The following is a 15,362-nucleotide window of genomic DNA, read 5'->3' as shown; positions in this document are numbered from 1 at the left end:
ATTTCAACAGTTTTAGCGATAATTTATGTAAAAGATCACGACACGAGGACATTTCAGGGAGGTCACCCATCCTAGCTCTAGCATCGCGCCAGAACGCTTAACTTCATGGTTATGATAGGGCGAGAGCAGTGCCGCGTGTTGTCCATCGCCGCCCACTCCACACGTACTCGAGGGATATAAGAATAAACATCCCACGCAATGTAGGGTGCGATCATACCAGCACTAATGCACCGGATCCCATCAGAACTCCGAAGTTAAGCGTGCTTGGGCGAGAGCAGTACTAGGATGGGTGACCCACTGGAAAGTCCTCGTGTTGCACCCTTTTCTTGTTTTACTATTTTTGATTACTCTTGTTGACAGACGATTTTCGGCTCAAATCATCTGAATCTTGATCGGCACCAGATAAGACATGTGAAATCAACGTAGCTCGGGCTCTGCTGGATTTGGACAAAATTGTAGCCTAATTTGATTGTAAATGGGCAAACGAACGAGACTCATTACTACGCAATGAGCTGGCGAGATTTTAACCGAATTCCTTCTCTAAGACCCTCTAATTTGCGATTTTCCGCTTCGGTTAAGCTTCCGTTTCTTCGAGAAATCTTTTTAGGAATTCCGAAATTCGATTCCGGTTCCATTTTATCGTATCCTAGGCATAATAATAGCTTTACATTCGCTACTTTTTTTCTTCTTAATTTTTTTCTATTTTCAGGGAACATTTAGCGATTTTTGTTGTCGTGACCCGGTTTTGTGCGGAAGGTTATGACGCAGATTACTCCGGAGATGGTTAACTCATTAAAAACAATTATTTCAACAATTTTAGCGATAATTTATGTAAACGGTCACGACATGAGGACTTTCCAGGGAGGTCACCCATCCTAGCTCTATCATCGCGCCAGAACGCTTAACTTCATGGTTCTGATTGGGCGAGAGCAGTGCCGCGTGTTGTCCATCGCCCCTCGATGGGTGACCCCCTGGGAAGTCCTCGTGATGCACCCATTTTCTTTTTTTTCTATTTTTGATTACTTGTTGAAAGACGATTTTGGGCTCAAATCATCTGAATCACGATCGGGACCAGATAAGACATGTGAAATCAACGTAGCTCGGGCACTGCCGGATTTTGGACAAAATTGTAGCATAATTTGATTGTAAACGGGCAAACGAACGAGACTCATTACTCCGCAATGAGCTGGAGAGATTTTTGCCGAATTCCTTCTCTAAGACCCTCTAATTTGCGAATTTCCGCTTCTGTTAAGCTCCCGTTTCCTCGATAAATCCGTTTAGAAAGTCCGAAATTCGATTCTGGTTTCATTTTATCGTATCTCAGGCATAATAATAGCTTTACATTCGCTATTTTCTTCTTATTTTTTTTTTTCTATTTTATGTGAACATTTAGCGATTTTTGTTGTTGTGAGCCGGTTCTGTGCGGAAGGGTATGACGCAGATTACTCCGGAGAAGGTTGACTATTTAAAAACAATTATTTCGACTATTTTAGCTATAATTTAAGTAAACGGTCGCGACACGAGGGTTTCCCAGGGAGGTCACCCATCCTAGCTCTGCCATCGCGCCAGAACGCTTAACTTCATGGTTCTGATTGGGCGAGAGCAGTGCCGCGTGTTGTCCATCGCCGCCCGCTCCACACGTACTCGAGGGATATAAGAATAAACATCCCACACAATGTCGGGTGCGATCATACCAGCACTAATGCACGGATCCCATCAGAACTCCGAAATTAAGCGTGCTAGGATGGGTGACCGCCTTGGAAGTCCTCGTGTTGCACCCCTTTTCGTGTTTTTCTATTTTTGATTACTTGTTGACAGATGATTTTCGGCTCAAATAATCTGTATCACGATCGGGACCAGATAAGACATGTGAAATCAACGTAGCTCGGGCACTGCCGGATTTGGACAAAATTGAAGCCTAATTTGATTGTAAACGGGAAAACGAACGAGACTCATTACTCCGCAAGGAGCTGGCGAGATTTTAGCCGAATTCCTTCTCTAAGACCCTCTAATTTGCGATTTTCCGCTTCTGTTAAGCTTCCATTTCCTCGAGAAATCCGCTTAGCAAGTTCTAAATACGATTTCTGTTCCATTTTATCGTATTAGAGGCATAATAATAGCTTTACATTTGCTATTTTTTCTTCTCAATTTTTTTTTCTATTTTCTTGGAACATTTAGCGATTTTTGTTGTCTTGAGCAGTTTCTGTGCGGAAGGGTATGACGCATATTACTCCGGAGACGGTTGACTCATTAAAAACAATTATTTTGACTGTTTTATCTATAATTTACGTAAACGGTCGCGACACGAGGATTTCCCAGGGAGGTCACCCATCCTAGCCCTGCCATCGCGCCAGAACGCTTAACTTCATGGTTCTGATTGGGCGAGAGCAGTGCCGCGTGTTGTACATCGCCGCCTGCTCCACACGTACTCGAGGGATATAAGAATAAACATCCCACTCAATGTCGGGTGCGATCATACCAGCACTAATGCACCGGATCCCACCAGAACTCCGAAGTTAAGCGTGCTTGGGCGAGAGCAGTACTAGAATGGGTGACCCCCTTGGAAGTCCTCGTGTTGCACCCCTTTTCGTGTTTTTCTATTTTTGATTACTTGTTGACAGATGATTTTCGGCTCAAATCATCTGAATCACGATCGGGACCAGATAAGACATGTGAAATCAACGTAGCTCGGGCATTGCCGGATTTTGACAAAATTGTGGGCTAATTTGATTGTAAACGGGCAAACGAACGAGACTCATTACTCAGCAATGAGCTGGCGAGATTTTAGCCGAATTCTTTCTCTAAGACCCTCTAATTTGCGATTTTCCGCTTCTGTTAAGCTTCTGTTTCCTCGAGAAATCCGCTTAGGAAGTCCGAAATTCGATTCCGGTTCCATTTTATCGTATTCCAGGCATAATAATAGCTTTACATTCGCTATTTTCTTCTTCTAATTTTTTTTCTATTTTCTGAGAACATTTAGCGATTTTTGTTGTCTTGAGCAGGATCTGTGCGGAAGGGTGACGCATATTACTCCGGAGACGGTTAACTCATTAAAAAAATTATTTCGACAGTTTTATCCATAATTTACGTAAACGGTCGCGACACAAGGACTTCCCAGGGAGGTCACCCATCCAAGCTCTGCATCGCACCAGAACGCTTAACTTCATGGTTCTGATTGGGCGAGAACAGTGTCGCGTGTTGTCCATCGCCTCCCGCTCCACACGTACTCGAGGGATATAAGAATAAACATCCCACTCAATGTCGGGTGTGATCATACCAGCACTAATGCATCGGATCCCATCAGAACTCCGAAGTTAAGCGTGCTTGGGCGAGAGCAGTACTAGGGTGGGCGACCCCCTTGGAAGTCCTCGTGTTGTATCCTTTTCGTGTTTTTCTATTTTTGATTACTTGTAGACAGATGATTTTCGGCTCAAATCATCTGAATCACGATCGGGACCAGATAAGACATGTGAAATCAATGTAGCTCGGGCACTGCCGGATTTGGACAAAATTGAAGGCTAATTTGATTGTAAACGGGCAAAAGGATGAGACTCATTTCTACGCAATGAGCTGAACAGATTTTAGCCGAATTCCTTCTCTAAGACCCTCTAATTTGCGATTTAACGCTTCTGTTAAGCTTCCGTTTTCTCGAGAAATCCGCTTAGGAAGTCAGAAATTCGATTCCGGTCCCATTTTATCGTATCCCAGGCATAATAATAGCTTTACATTCGCTACTTTCTTCTTCTTATTTTTTTTTCTATTTTCTGGGAACATTTAGCGATTTTTGCTGTCGTGAGCCGGTTCTGTGCGGAAGGTTATGATGCAGATTACTCCGGAGACGGTTAACTCATTAAAAACAATTATTTCGACTGTTTCAGATATAATTTACGTAAACGGTCGCGACACGAGGACTTTCCAGGAATGTCACCCATCCTAGCTCTGCCATCGCGCCAGAACGCTTAACTTCATGGTTCTTATTGGGCGAGAGCAGTGCCGCGTGTTGTCCATCACCGCCCGCGCCACACGTACTCGAGGATATAAGAATAAAAATCCCACTCTAACGTCGGGAGCGATCATACCAGCACTACTGCACCGGATCCCATCAGAACTCCGAAGTTAAGCAGTGCTTGGGCGAGTGCAATACTAGGATGGGTGACCCCCTGGGAAGTCCTCGTATTACACCTTTTTTCGTGTTTTTCTATTTTTGATTAATTTGTAATAGGCGATTTTTGGCTAAAATCTTCTGAATCTCGATCGGACCAGATATGATATGTGGAATTCAACGTAGCCCGGGCACTGCCGGATTTGGACAAAATTGTAGCCTAATTTGATTGTAAACGGGCAAACGAACGTTACTCATTACTCCGCAATAAGCTGGCGAGATTTTAGCCGAATTCCTTCTCTAAGACCCTCTAATTTGCGATTTTCCGCTTCTATTAAGTTTCCGTTTCCTCGAGAAATCCGGTTAGGAAGTTCGAAATTCGATTCCGGTTCGCCAGAACGCTTAACTTCATGGTTCTGATTGGGCGAGAGCAGTGCCGCGTGTTGTCCATCGCCGCACGCTCCACACGTACTCGAGGGATATAAGAATAAACATCTCACTAAATGTCGGGTGCGATCATACCAGCACTAATGCACCGGATCCCATCGGAACTCCGAGGTTAAGCGTGCTTGGGCGATAGCAGTACTAGGACGGGTGACCCCCTTGGAAGTCCTCGTGTTGCACCCCTTTTCGTGTTTTTCTATTTTTGATTACTTGTTGACAGACGATTTTCGGCTCAAATCATCTGAATCACGATCGGGACCAGATAAGACATGTGAAATCAACGTAGCTCGGGCACTGCCGGATTCTGAAAAATTGTAGCCTAATTTGATTGTAAACGAGCAAACGAACGAGACTCATTACTCCGCAATGAGCTGCCGAGATTTTAGCCGAATTCTTTCTCTAAGACACTCTAATTTGCGATTTTCCGCTCCTCGAGAAATCCGTTTAGAAAGTTCGAAATTCGATTCCGGTTCCATTTTATCGTATCCCAGGCATAATAATAGCTTTACATTCGCTATTTTCTTCTTCTTATTTTTTTTTCTATTTTCTGGGAACATTTAGCGATTTTTGTTGTCGTGAGCCGGTTCTATCCGGAAGTGTATGAAGCAGATTACTCCGGAGACGGTTGACTCATTAAAAACAATTATTTCGACTGTTTTAGCTATAATTTACGTAAACGGTCGCGACACGAGGACTTCCCAGGGAGGTCATTCATCCTAGCTCTGCCATCGCGCCAGAACGCTTAACTTCATGGTTCTGATTGGGCGAGAGCAGTGCCGCGTGTTGTCCATCGCCGCCCGCTCCACACGTACTCGAGGGATATAAGAATAAACATCCCACTCAATGTCGGGTGCGATCATACCAGAACTAATGCACCGGATCCCATCGAACTCCGAAGTTAAGCGTGCTTGGGCGATAGCAGTATTAGGATGGGTGACCCCCTTGGAAGTCCTCGTGTTGCATCCCTTTTCGTGTTTTTCTATTTTTGGTTACATGTTGACAGACGATTTTCGGCTCAAATCATCTGAATCACGATCGGGACCAGATAAGACATGTGAAATCAACGTAGCTCGGGCACTGCCAGATTTGGACAAAATTGTAGGCTAATTTGATTGTAAACGTGCAAACGAACGAGACTCATTACTGCGCAATGAGGCGGCGAGATTTTATCCGAATTCCTTTTCTAAGACCCTGTAATTTGCGATTTACCGCTTCTGTTTCCTCGAGAAATCCACTTAGGAAGTTTGAAATTCGATTCTGGTTCCATTTTATCGTATCTCAGGCATAATAATAGCTTTACATTCGATATTTTCTTCTTCCCATTTTTTTTCTATTTTTTGGGAATATTTAGCGATTTTTGTTGTCATGAGCCGGTTCTGTGCGGAAGGGTATGACGCAGATTACTCCGGAGACGGTTAACTCATTAAAAACAATTATTTCGACTGTTTTATCCATAATTTCCTTAAACGGTCGCGACACGAGGACATCTCAAGGAGGTCACCCATCCTAGCTCTGCCATCGCGCCAGAACGCTTAACTTCATAGTTCTGATTGGGCGAGAGCAGTGCCGCGTGTTGTCCATCGCCGCCCGCTCCACACGTACTCGAGGGCATATAAGAATAAACATCCCACTCAATGTCGGCAGCGATCATACCAGCACTAATGCACCGGATCCCATCAGAACTCCGAAGTTAAGCGTGCTTGGGCGAGACCAGTACTAGAAGGGGCGACTCCCTGGGAAGTCCTCGTGTTGCACCTCTTTTCGTGTTTTTCTATTTTTGATTATTTGTTGACAGACGATTTTCGGCTCAAATCATCTGAATCTCGATCGGGACCAGATAAGACATGTGAAATGAAAGTAGCTCGGGCACTGCCGGATTTGGACAAAATTGTAGGCTAATTTGATTGTAAACGGGCAAACGGACGAGACTCATTACTACGCAATGAGCTGACGAGATTTTAGCCGAATTCCTTCTCTAAGACCCTCTAATTTGCGATTTACCGCTTCTGTTAAGCTTTCGTTTCCTCGAGAAATCCGCTTAGGAAGTTCGAAATTCGATTCCGGTTCCATTTTATCGTATCCCAGGCATAATAATAGCTTTACATTCGTTATTTCCTTCTTCTTATTTTTTTTCTATTTTCTGGGAACATTTATCGATTTTTGTTGTCGTGAGCCGGTTCTGTGCGGAAGGGTATGACGCAGATTACTCCGGAGACGGTTAACTCATTAAAAACAATTATTTCGACTGTTTTATCCATAATTTACGTAAACGATCGCGACACGAGGTCTTCCCAGGGAGGTCACCCATCCTAGCTCTGCCATCGCGCCAGAACGCTTAACTTCATGGTTATGATTGGGCGAGAGCAGTGCCGCGTGTTGTCCATCGCCGCCCGCTCCACACGTACTCGAGGGATATAAGAATAAACATCCCACTCAATGTCGGGTGCGATCATACCAGCACTAATGCATCGGATCCCATCAGAACTCCGAAGTTAAGCGTGCTTGGGCGAGAGCAGTACTAGGATGGGTGACCCCCTGGGAAGTCCTCGTGTTGCACCCTTTTCGTGTTTTTCTATTTTTGATTACTTGTTGACAGACGATTTTCGGCTCAAATCATCTGAATCTCGATCGGGACCAGATAAGACATGTGAAATGAAAGTAGCTCGGGCACTGCCGGATTTGGACAAAATTGTAGGCTAATTTGATTGTAAACGGGCAAACGGACGAGACTCATTACTACGCAATGAGCTGACGAGATTTTAGCCGAATTCCTTCTCTAAGACCCTCTAATTTGCGATTTAACGCTTCTGTTAAGCTTTCGTTTCCTCGAGAAATCCGCTTAGGAAGTTCGAAATTCGATTCCGGTTCCATTTTATCGTATCCCAGGCATAATAATAGCTTTACATTCGTTATTTCCTTCTTCTTATTTTTTTTTCTATTTTCTGGGAACATTTATCGATTTTTGTTGTCGTGAGCCGGTTCTGTGCGGAAGGGTATGACGCAGATTACTCCGGAGACGGTTAACTCATTAAAAACAATTATTTCGACTGTTTTATCCATAATTTACGTAAACGGTCGCGACACGAGGTCTTCCCAGGGAGGTCACCCATCCTAGCTCTGCCATCGCGCCAGAACGCTTAACTTCATGGTTATGATTGGGCGAGAGCAGTGCCGCGTGTTGTCCATCGCCGCCCGCTCCACACGTACTCGAGGGATATAAGAATAAACATCCCACTCAATGTCGGGTGCGATCATACCAGCACTAATGCACCGGATCCCATCAGAACTCCGAAGTTAAGCGTGCTTGGGCGAGAGCAGTACTAGGATGGGTGACCCCTGGGAAGTCCTCGTGTTGCACCCTTTTTCGTGTTTTTCTATTTTTGATTACTTGTTGACAGACGATTTTCGGCTCAAATCATCTGAATCTCGATCGGGACCAGATAAGACATGTGAAATGAAAGTAGCTCGGGCACTGCCGGATTTGGACAAAATTGTAGGCTAATTTGATTGTAAACGGGCAAACGGACGAGACTCATTACTACGCAATGAGCTGACGAGATTTTAGCCGAATTCCTTCTCTAAGACCCTCTAATTTGCGATTTACCGCTTCTGTTAAGCTTTCGTTTCCTCGAGAAATCCGCTTAGGAAGTTCGAAATTCGATTCCGGTTCCATTTTATCGTATCCCAGGCATAATAATAGCTTTACATTCGTTATTTCCTTCTTCTTATTTTTTTTTCTATTTTCTGGGAACATTTATCGATTTTTGTTGTCGTGAGCCGGTTCTGTGCGGAAGGGTATGACGCAGATTACTCCGGAGACGGTTAACTCATTAAAAACAATTATTTCGACTGTTTTATCCATAATTTACGTAAACGTCGCGACACGAGGTCTTCCCAGGGAGGTCACCCATCCTAGCCTCTGCCATCGCGCCAGAACGCTTAACTTCATGGTTATGATTGGGCGAGAGCAGTGCCGCGTGTTGTCCATCGCCGCCCGCTCCACACGTACTCGAGGGATATAAGAATAAACATCCCACTCAATGTCGGGTGCGATCATACCAGCACTAATGCACCGGATCCCATCAGAACTCCGAAGTTAAGCGTGCTTGGGCGAGAGCAGTACTAGGATGGGTGACCCCTGGGAAGTCCTCGTGTTGCACCCTTTTTCGTGTTTTTCTATTTTTGATTACTTGTTGACAGACGATTTTCGGCTCAAATCATCTGAATCTCGATCGGGACCAGATAAGACATGTGAAATGAAAGTAGCTCGGGCACTGCCGGATTTGGACAAAATTGTAGGCTAATTTGATTGTAAACGGGCAAACGGACGAGACTCATTACTACGCAATGAGCTGACGAGATTTTAGCCGAATTCCTTCTCTAAGACCCTCTAATTTGCGATTTACCGCTTCTGTTAAGCTTTCGTTTCCTCGAGAAATCCGCTTAGGAAGTTCGAAATTCGATTCCGGTTCCATTTTATCGTATCCCAGGCATAATAATAGCTTTACATTCGTTATTTCCTTCTTCTTATTTTTTTTCTATTTTCTGGGAACATTTATCGATTTTTGTTGTCGTGAGCCGGTTCTGTGCGGAAGGGTATGACGCAGATTACTCCGGAGACGGTTAACTCATTAAAAACAATTATTTCGACTGTTTTATCCATAATTTACGTAAACGGTCGCGACACGAGGTCTTCCCAGGGAGGTCACCCATCCTACCTCTGCCATCGCGCCAGAACGCTTAACTTCATGGTTATGATTGGGCGAGAGCAGTGCCGCGTGTTGTCCATCGCCGCCCGCTCCACACGTACTCGAGGGATATAAGAATAAACATCCCACTCAATGTCGGGTGCGATCATACCAGCACTAATGCACCGGATCCCATCAGAACTCCGAAGTTAAGCGTGCTTGGGCGAGAGCAGTACTAGGATGGGTGACCCCTGGGAAGTCCTCGTGTTGCACCCTTTTTCGTGTTTTTCTATTTTTGATTACTTGTTGACAGACGATTTTCGGCTCAAATCATCTGAATCTCGATCGGGACCAGATAAGACATGTGAAATGAAAGTAGCTCGGGCACTGCCGGATTTGGACAAAATTGTAGGCTAATTTGATTGTAAACGGGCAAACGGACGAGACTCATTACTACGCAATGAGCTGACGAGATTTTAGCCGAATTCCTTCTCTAAGACCCTCTAATTTGCGATTTAACGCTTCTGTTAAGCTTTCGTTTCCTCGAGAAATCCGCTTAGGAAGTTCGAAATTCGATTCCGGTTCCATTTTATCGTATCCCAGGCATAATAATAGCTTTACATTCGTTATTTCCTTCTTCTTATTTTTTTTTCTATTTTCTGGGAACATTTATCGATTTTTGTTGTCGTGAGCCGGTTCTGTGCGGAAGGGTATGACGCAGATTACTCCGGAGACGGTTAACTCATTAAAAACAATTATTTCGACTGTTTTATCCATAATTTACGTAAACGGTCGCGACACGAGGTCTTCCCAGGGAGGTCACCCATCCTAGCTCTGCCATCGCGCCAGAACGCTTAACTTCGTGGTTATGATTGGGCGAGAGCAGTGCCGCGTGTTGTCCATCGCCGCCCGCTCCACACGTACTCGAGGGATATAAGAATAAACATCCCACTCAATGTCGGGTGCGATCATACCAGCACTAATGCACCGGATCCCATCAGAACTCCGAAGTTAAGCGTGCTTGGGCGAGAGCAGTACTAGGATGGGTGACCCCCTGGGAAGTCCTCGTGTTGCACCCTTTTTCGTGTTTTTCTATTTTTGATTACTTGTTGACAGACGATTTTCGGCTCAAATCATCTGAATCTCGATCGGGACCAGATAAGACATGTGAAATGAAAGTAGCTCGGGCACTGCCGGATTTGGACAAAATTGTAGGCTAATTTGATTGTAAACGGGCAAACGGACGAGACTCATTACTACGCAATGAGCTGACGAGATTTTAGCCGAATTCCTTCTCTAAGACCCTCTAATTTGCGATTTACCGCTTCTGTTAAGCTTTCGTTTCCTCGAGAAATCCGCTTAGGAAGTTCGAAATTCGATTCCGGTTCCATTTTATCGTATCCCAGGCATAATAATAGCTTTACATTCGTTATTTCCTTCTTCTTATTTTTTTTCTATTTTCTGGGAACATTTATCGATTTTTGTTGTCGTGAGCCGGTTCTGTGCGGAAGGGTATGACGCAGATTACTCCGGAGACGGTTAACTAATTAAAAACAATTATTTCGACTGTTTTATCCATAATTTACGTAAACGATCGCGACACGAGGTCTTCCCAGGGAGGTCACCCATCCTACCTCTGCCATCGCGCCAGAACGCTTAACTTCGTGGTTATGATTGGGCGAGAGCAGTGCCGCGTGTTGTCCATCGCCGCCCGCTCCACACGTACTCGAGGGATATAAGAATAAACATCCCACTCAATGTCGGGTGCGATCATACCAGCACTAATGCACCGGATCCCATCAGAACTCCGAAGTTAAGCGTGCTTGGGCGAGAGCAGTACTAGGATGGGTGACCCCCTGGGAAGTCCTCGTGTTGCACCCTTTTTCGTGTTTTTCTATTTTTGATTACTTGTTGACAGACGATTTTCGGCTCAAATCATCTGAATCTCGATCGGGACCAGATAAGACATGTGAAATGAAAGTAGCTCGGGCACTGCCGGATTTGGACAAAATTGTAGGCTAATTTGATTGTAAACGGGCAAACGGACGAGACTCATTACTACGCAATGAGCTGACGAGATTTTAGCCGAATTCCTTCTCTAAGACCCTCTAATTTGCGATTTACCGCTTCTGTTAAGCTTTCGTTTCCTCGAGAAATCCGCTTAGGAAGTTCGAAATTCGATTCCGGTTCCATTTTATCGTATCCCAGGCATAATAATAGCTTTACATTCGTTATTTCCTTCTTCTTATTTTTTTTTCTATTTTCTGGGAACATTTATCGATTTTTGTTGTCGTGAGCCGGTTCTGTGCGGAAGGGTATGACGCAGATTACTCCGGAGACGGTTAACTCATTAAAAACAATTATTTCGACTGTTTTATCCATAATTTACGTAAACGGTCGCGACACGAGGTCTTCCCAGGGAGGTCACCCATCCTAGCCTCTGCCATCGCGCCAGAACGCTTAACTTCATGGTTATGATTGGGCGAGAGCAGTGCCGCGTGTTGTCCATCGCCGCCCGCTCCACACGTACTCGAGGGATATAAGAATAAACATCCCACTCAATGTCGGGTGCGATCATACCAGCACTAATGCACCGGATCCCATCAGAACTCCGAAGTTAAGCGTGCTTGGGCGAGAGCAGTACTAGGATGGGTGACCCCCTGGGAAGTCCTCGTGTTGCACCCTTTTTCGTGTTTTTCTATTTTTGATTACTTGTTGACAGACGATTTTCGGCTCAAATCATCTGAATCTCGATCGGGACCAGATAAGACATGTGAAATGAAAGTAGCTCGGGCACTGCCGGATTTGGACAAAATTGTAGGCTAATTTGATTGTAAACGGGCAAACGGACGAGACTCATTACTACGCAATGAGCTGACGAGATTTTAGCCGAATTCCTTCTCTAAGACCCTCTAATTTGCGATTTACCGCTTCTGTTAAGCTTTCGTTTCCTCGAGAAATCCGCTTAGGAAGTTCGAAATTCGATTCCGGTTCCATTTTATCGTATCCCAGGCATAATAATAGCTTTACATTCGTTATTTCCTTCTTCTTATTTTTTTTTCTATTTTCTGGGAACATTTATCGATTTTTGTTGTCGTGAGCCGGTTCTGTGCGGAAGGGTATGACGCAGATTACTCCGGAGACGGTTAACTCATTAAAAACAATTATTTCGACTGTTTTATCCATAATTTACGTAAACGATCGCGACACGAGGTCTTCCCAGGGAGGTCACCCATCCTAGCCTCTGCCATCGCGCCAGAACGCTTAACTTCGTGGTTATGATTGGGCGAGAGCAGTGCCGCGTGTTGTCCATCGCCGCCCGCTCCACACGTACTCGAGGGATATAAGAATAAACATCCCACTCAATGTCGGGTGCGATCATACCAGCACTAATGCACCGGATCCCATCAGAACTCCGAAGTTAAGCGTGCTTGGGCGAGAGCAGTACTAGGATGGGTGACCCCCTGGGAAGTCCTCGTGTTGCACCCTTTTTCGTGTTTTTCTATTTTTGATTACTTGTTGACAGACGATTTTCGGCTCAAATCATCTGAATCTCGATCGGGACCAGATAAGACATGTGAAATGAAAGTAGCTCGGGCACTGCCGGATTTGGACAAAATTGTAGGCTAATTTGATTGTAAACGGGCAAACGGACGAGACTCATTACTACGCAATGAGCTGACGAGATTTTAGCCGAATTCCTTCTCTAAGACCCTCTAATTTGCGATTTACCGCTTCTGTTAAGCTTTCGTTTCCTCGAGAAATCCGCTTAGGAAGTTCGAAATTCGATTCCGGTTCCATTTTATCGTATCCCAGGCATAATAATAGCTTTACATTCGTTATTTCCTTCTTCTTATTTTTTTTTCTATTTTCTGGGAACATTTATCGATTTTTGTTGTCGTGAGCCGGTTCTGTGCGGAAGGGTATGACGCAGATTACTCCGGAGACGGTTAACTCATTAAAAACAATTATTTCGACTGTTTTATCCATAATTTACGTAAACGATCGCGACACGAGGTCTTCCCAGGGAGGTCACCCATCCTAGCCTCTGCCATCGCGCCAGAACGCTTAACTTCGTGGTTATGATTGGGCGAGAGCAGTGCCGCGTGTTGTCCATCGCCGCCCGCTCCACACGTACTCGAGGGATATAAGAATAAACATCCCACTCAATGTCGGGTGCGATCATACCAGCACTAATGCACCGGATCCCATCAGAACTCCGAAGTTAAGCGTGCTTGGGCGAGAGCAGTACTAGGATGGGTGACCCCCTGGGAAGTCCTCGTGTTGCACCCTTTTTCGTGTTTTTCTATTTTTGATTACTTGTTGACAGACGATTTTCGGCTCAAATCATCTGAATCTCGATCGGGACCAGATAAGACATGTGAAATGAAAGTAGCTCGGGCACTGCCGGATTTGGACAAAATTGTAGGCTAATTTGATTGTAAACGGGCAAACGGACGAGACTCATTACTACGCAATGAGCTGACGAGATTTTAGCCGAATTCCTTCTCTAAGACCCTCTAATTTGCGATTTACCGCTTCTGTTAAGCTTTCGTTTCCTCGAGAAATCCGCTTAGGAAGTTCGAAATTCGATTCCGGTTCCATTTTATCGTATCCCAGGCATAATAATAGCTTTACATTCGTTATTTCCTTCTTCTTATTTTTTTTTCTATTTTCTGGGAACATTTATCGATTTTTGTTGTCGTGAGCCGGTTCTGTGCGGAAGGGTATGACGCAGATTACTCCGGAGACGGTTAACTCATTAAAAACAATTATTTCGACTGTTTTATCCATAATTTACGTAAACGATCGCGACACGAGGTCTTCCCAGGGAGGTCACCCATCCTACCTCTGCCATCGCGCCAGAACGCTTAACTTCGTGGTTATGATTGGGCGAGAGCAGTGCCGCGTGTTGTCCATCGCCGCCCGCTCCACACGTACTCGAGGGATATAAGAATAAACATCCCACTCAATGTCGGGTGCGATCATACCAGCACTAATGCACCGGATCCCATCAGAACTCCGAAGTTAAGCGTGCTTGGGCGAGAGCAGTACTAGGATGGGTGACCCCTGGGAAGTCCTCGTGTTGCACCCTTTTTCGTGTTTTTCTATTTTTGATTACTTGTTGACAGACGATTTTCGGCTCAAATCATCTGAATCTCGATCGGGACCAGATAAGACATGTGAAATGAAAGTAGCTCGGGCACTGCCGGATTTGGACAAAATTGTAGGCTAATTTGATTGTAAACGGGCAAACGGACGAGACTCATTACTACGCAATGAGCTGACGAGATTTTAGCCGAATTCCTTCTCTAAGACCCTCTAATTTGCGATTTAACGCTTCTGTTAAGCTTTCGTTTCCTCGAGAAATCCGCTTAGGAAGTTCGAAATTCGATTCCGGTTCCATTTTATCGTATCCCAGGCATAATAATAGCTTTACATTCGTTATTTCCTTCTTCTTATTTTTTTTCTATTTTCTGGGAACATTTATCGATTTTTGTTGTCGTGAGCCGGTTCTGTGCGGAAGGGTATGACGCAGATTACTCCGGAGACGGTTAACTCATTAAAAACAATTATTTCGACTGTTTTATCCATAATTTACGTAAACGATCGCGACACGAGGTCTTCCCAGGGAGGTCACCCATCCTACCTCTGCCATCGCGCCAGAACGCTTAACTTCGTGGTTATGATTGGGCGAGAGCAGTGCCGCGTGTTGTCCATCGCCGCCCGCTCCACACGTACTCGAGGGATATAAGAATAAACATCCCACTCAATGTCGGGTGCGATCATACCAGCACTAATGCACCGGATCCCATCAGAACTCCGAAGTTAAGCGTGCTTGGGCGAGAGCAGTACTAGGATGGGTGACCCCCTGGGAAGTCCTCGTGTTGCACCCTTTTTCGTGTTTTTCTATTTTTGATTACTTGTTGACAGACGATTTTCGGCTCAAATCATCTGAATCTCGATCGGGACCAGATAAGACATGTGAAATGAAAGTAGCTCGGGCACTGCCGGATTTGGACAAAATTGTAGGCTAATTTGATTGTAAACGGGCAAACGGACGAGACTCATTACTACGCAATGAGCTGACGAGATTTTAGCCGAATTCCTTCTCTAAGACCCTCTAA

At 44.9% G+C, this 15,362-nt stretch overlaps 18 non-coding genes across 18 annotated transcripts; all 18 read left to right on the top strand.

The window, feature by feature from the left end:
* The first annotated feature begins 203 nt into the window (after window positions 1-203).
* On the top strand, window positions 204-322 carry LOC142513235 (5S ribosomal RNA). The gene has a single exon (XR_012809193.1). It is a non-coding gene; the product is annotated as a 5S ribosomal RNA (ribosomal RNA).
* Window positions 323-2,465: 2,143 nt separating this feature from the next.
* On the top strand, window positions 2,466-2,584 carry LOC142513672 (5S ribosomal RNA). Its single transcript, XR_012809606.1, has one exon. It is a non-coding gene; the product is annotated as a 5S ribosomal RNA (ribosomal RNA).
* Window positions 2,585-3,263: 679 nt separating this feature from the next.
* LOC142516318 (5S ribosomal RNA) lies at window positions 3,264-3,382 on the top strand. Its single transcript, XR_012812119.1, has one exon. It is a non-coding gene; the product is annotated as a 5S ribosomal RNA (ribosomal RNA).
* Window positions 3,383-4,065: 683 nt separating this feature from the next.
* LOC142508535 (5S ribosomal RNA) lies at window positions 4,066-4,185 on the top strand. The gene has a single exon (XR_012806743.1). It is a non-coding gene; the product is annotated as a 5S ribosomal RNA (ribosomal RNA).
* Window positions 4,186-4,610: 425 nt separating this feature from the next.
* On the top strand, window positions 4,611-4,729 carry LOC142517448 (5S ribosomal RNA). The gene has a single exon (XR_012813193.1). It is a non-coding gene; the product is annotated as a 5S ribosomal RNA (ribosomal RNA).
* Window positions 4,730-5,394: 665 nt separating this feature from the next.
* On the top strand, window positions 5,395-5,512 carry LOC142509029 (5S ribosomal RNA). Its single transcript, XR_012807220.1, has one exon. It is a non-coding gene; the product is annotated as a 5S ribosomal RNA (ribosomal RNA).
* Window positions 5,513-6,185: 673 nt separating this feature from the next.
* Window positions 6,186-6,304, top strand: LOC142507515 (5S ribosomal RNA). Its single transcript, XR_012805771.1, has one exon. It is a non-coding gene; the product is annotated as a 5S ribosomal RNA (ribosomal RNA).
* A 683-nt stretch (window positions 6,305-6,987) lies between these two features.
* Window positions 6,988-7,106, top strand: LOC142509100 (5S ribosomal RNA). The gene has a single exon (XR_012807288.1). It is a non-coding gene; the product is annotated as a 5S ribosomal RNA (ribosomal RNA).
* Window positions 7,107-7,789: 683 nt separating this feature from the next.
* LOC142511045 (5S ribosomal RNA) lies at window positions 7,790-7,907 on the top strand. The gene has a single exon (XR_012808704.1). It is a non-coding gene; the product is annotated as a 5S ribosomal RNA (ribosomal RNA).
* Window positions 7,908-8,591: 684 nt separating this feature from the next.
* On the top strand, window positions 8,592-8,709 carry LOC142511033 (5S ribosomal RNA). Its single transcript, XR_012808703.1, has one exon. It is a non-coding gene; the product is annotated as a 5S ribosomal RNA (ribosomal RNA).
* Window positions 8,710-9,392: 683 nt separating this feature from the next.
* Window positions 9,393-9,510, top strand: LOC142511021 (5S ribosomal RNA). The gene has a single exon (XR_012808702.1). It is a non-coding gene; the product is annotated as a 5S ribosomal RNA (ribosomal RNA).
* A 684-nt stretch (window positions 9,511-10,194) lies between these two features.
* LOC142514647 (5S ribosomal RNA) lies at window positions 10,195-10,313 on the top strand. Its single transcript, XR_012810532.1, has one exon. It is a non-coding gene; the product is annotated as a 5S ribosomal RNA (ribosomal RNA).
* A 683-nt stretch (window positions 10,314-10,996) lies between these two features.
* On the top strand, window positions 10,997-11,115 carry LOC142514635 (5S ribosomal RNA). The gene has a single exon (XR_012810520.1). It is a non-coding gene; the product is annotated as a 5S ribosomal RNA (ribosomal RNA).
* A 685-nt stretch (window positions 11,116-11,800) lies between these two features.
* LOC142514622 (5S ribosomal RNA) lies at window positions 11,801-11,919 on the top strand. Its single transcript, XR_012810509.1, has one exon. It is a non-coding gene; the product is annotated as a 5S ribosomal RNA (ribosomal RNA).
* Window positions 11,920-12,604: 685 nt separating this feature from the next.
* LOC142514610 (5S ribosomal RNA) lies at window positions 12,605-12,723 on the top strand. The gene has a single exon (XR_012810498.1). It is a non-coding gene; the product is annotated as a 5S ribosomal RNA (ribosomal RNA).
* A 685-nt stretch (window positions 12,724-13,408) lies between these two features.
* Window positions 13,409-13,527, top strand: LOC142514599 (5S ribosomal RNA). Its single transcript, XR_012810487.1, has one exon. It is a non-coding gene; the product is annotated as a 5S ribosomal RNA (ribosomal RNA).
* A 684-nt stretch (window positions 13,528-14,211) lies between these two features.
* On the top strand, window positions 14,212-14,329 carry LOC142511009 (5S ribosomal RNA). Its single transcript, XR_012808701.1, has one exon. It is a non-coding gene; the product is annotated as a 5S ribosomal RNA (ribosomal RNA).
* Window positions 14,330-15,012: 683 nt separating this feature from the next.
* LOC142514588 (5S ribosomal RNA) lies at window positions 15,013-15,131 on the top strand. Its single transcript, XR_012810476.1, has one exon. It is a non-coding gene; the product is annotated as a 5S ribosomal RNA (ribosomal RNA).
* Window positions 15,132-15,362: the final 231 nt, after the last annotated feature.

This window comes from Primulina tabacum, chromosome 10 (genome assembly GCF_025594145.1).
Source record: "Primulina tabacum isolate GXHZ01 chromosome 10, ASM2559414v2, whole genome shotgun sequence".
In the NCBI taxonomy this organism is placed as follows: Eukaryota; Viridiplantae; Streptophyta; class Magnoliopsida; order Lamiales; family Gesneriaceae; genus Primulina; species Primulina tabacum.
Note: the sequence above shows the minus strand (reverse complement) of the source record. Positions and strands in the feature narration are given on the sequence as shown.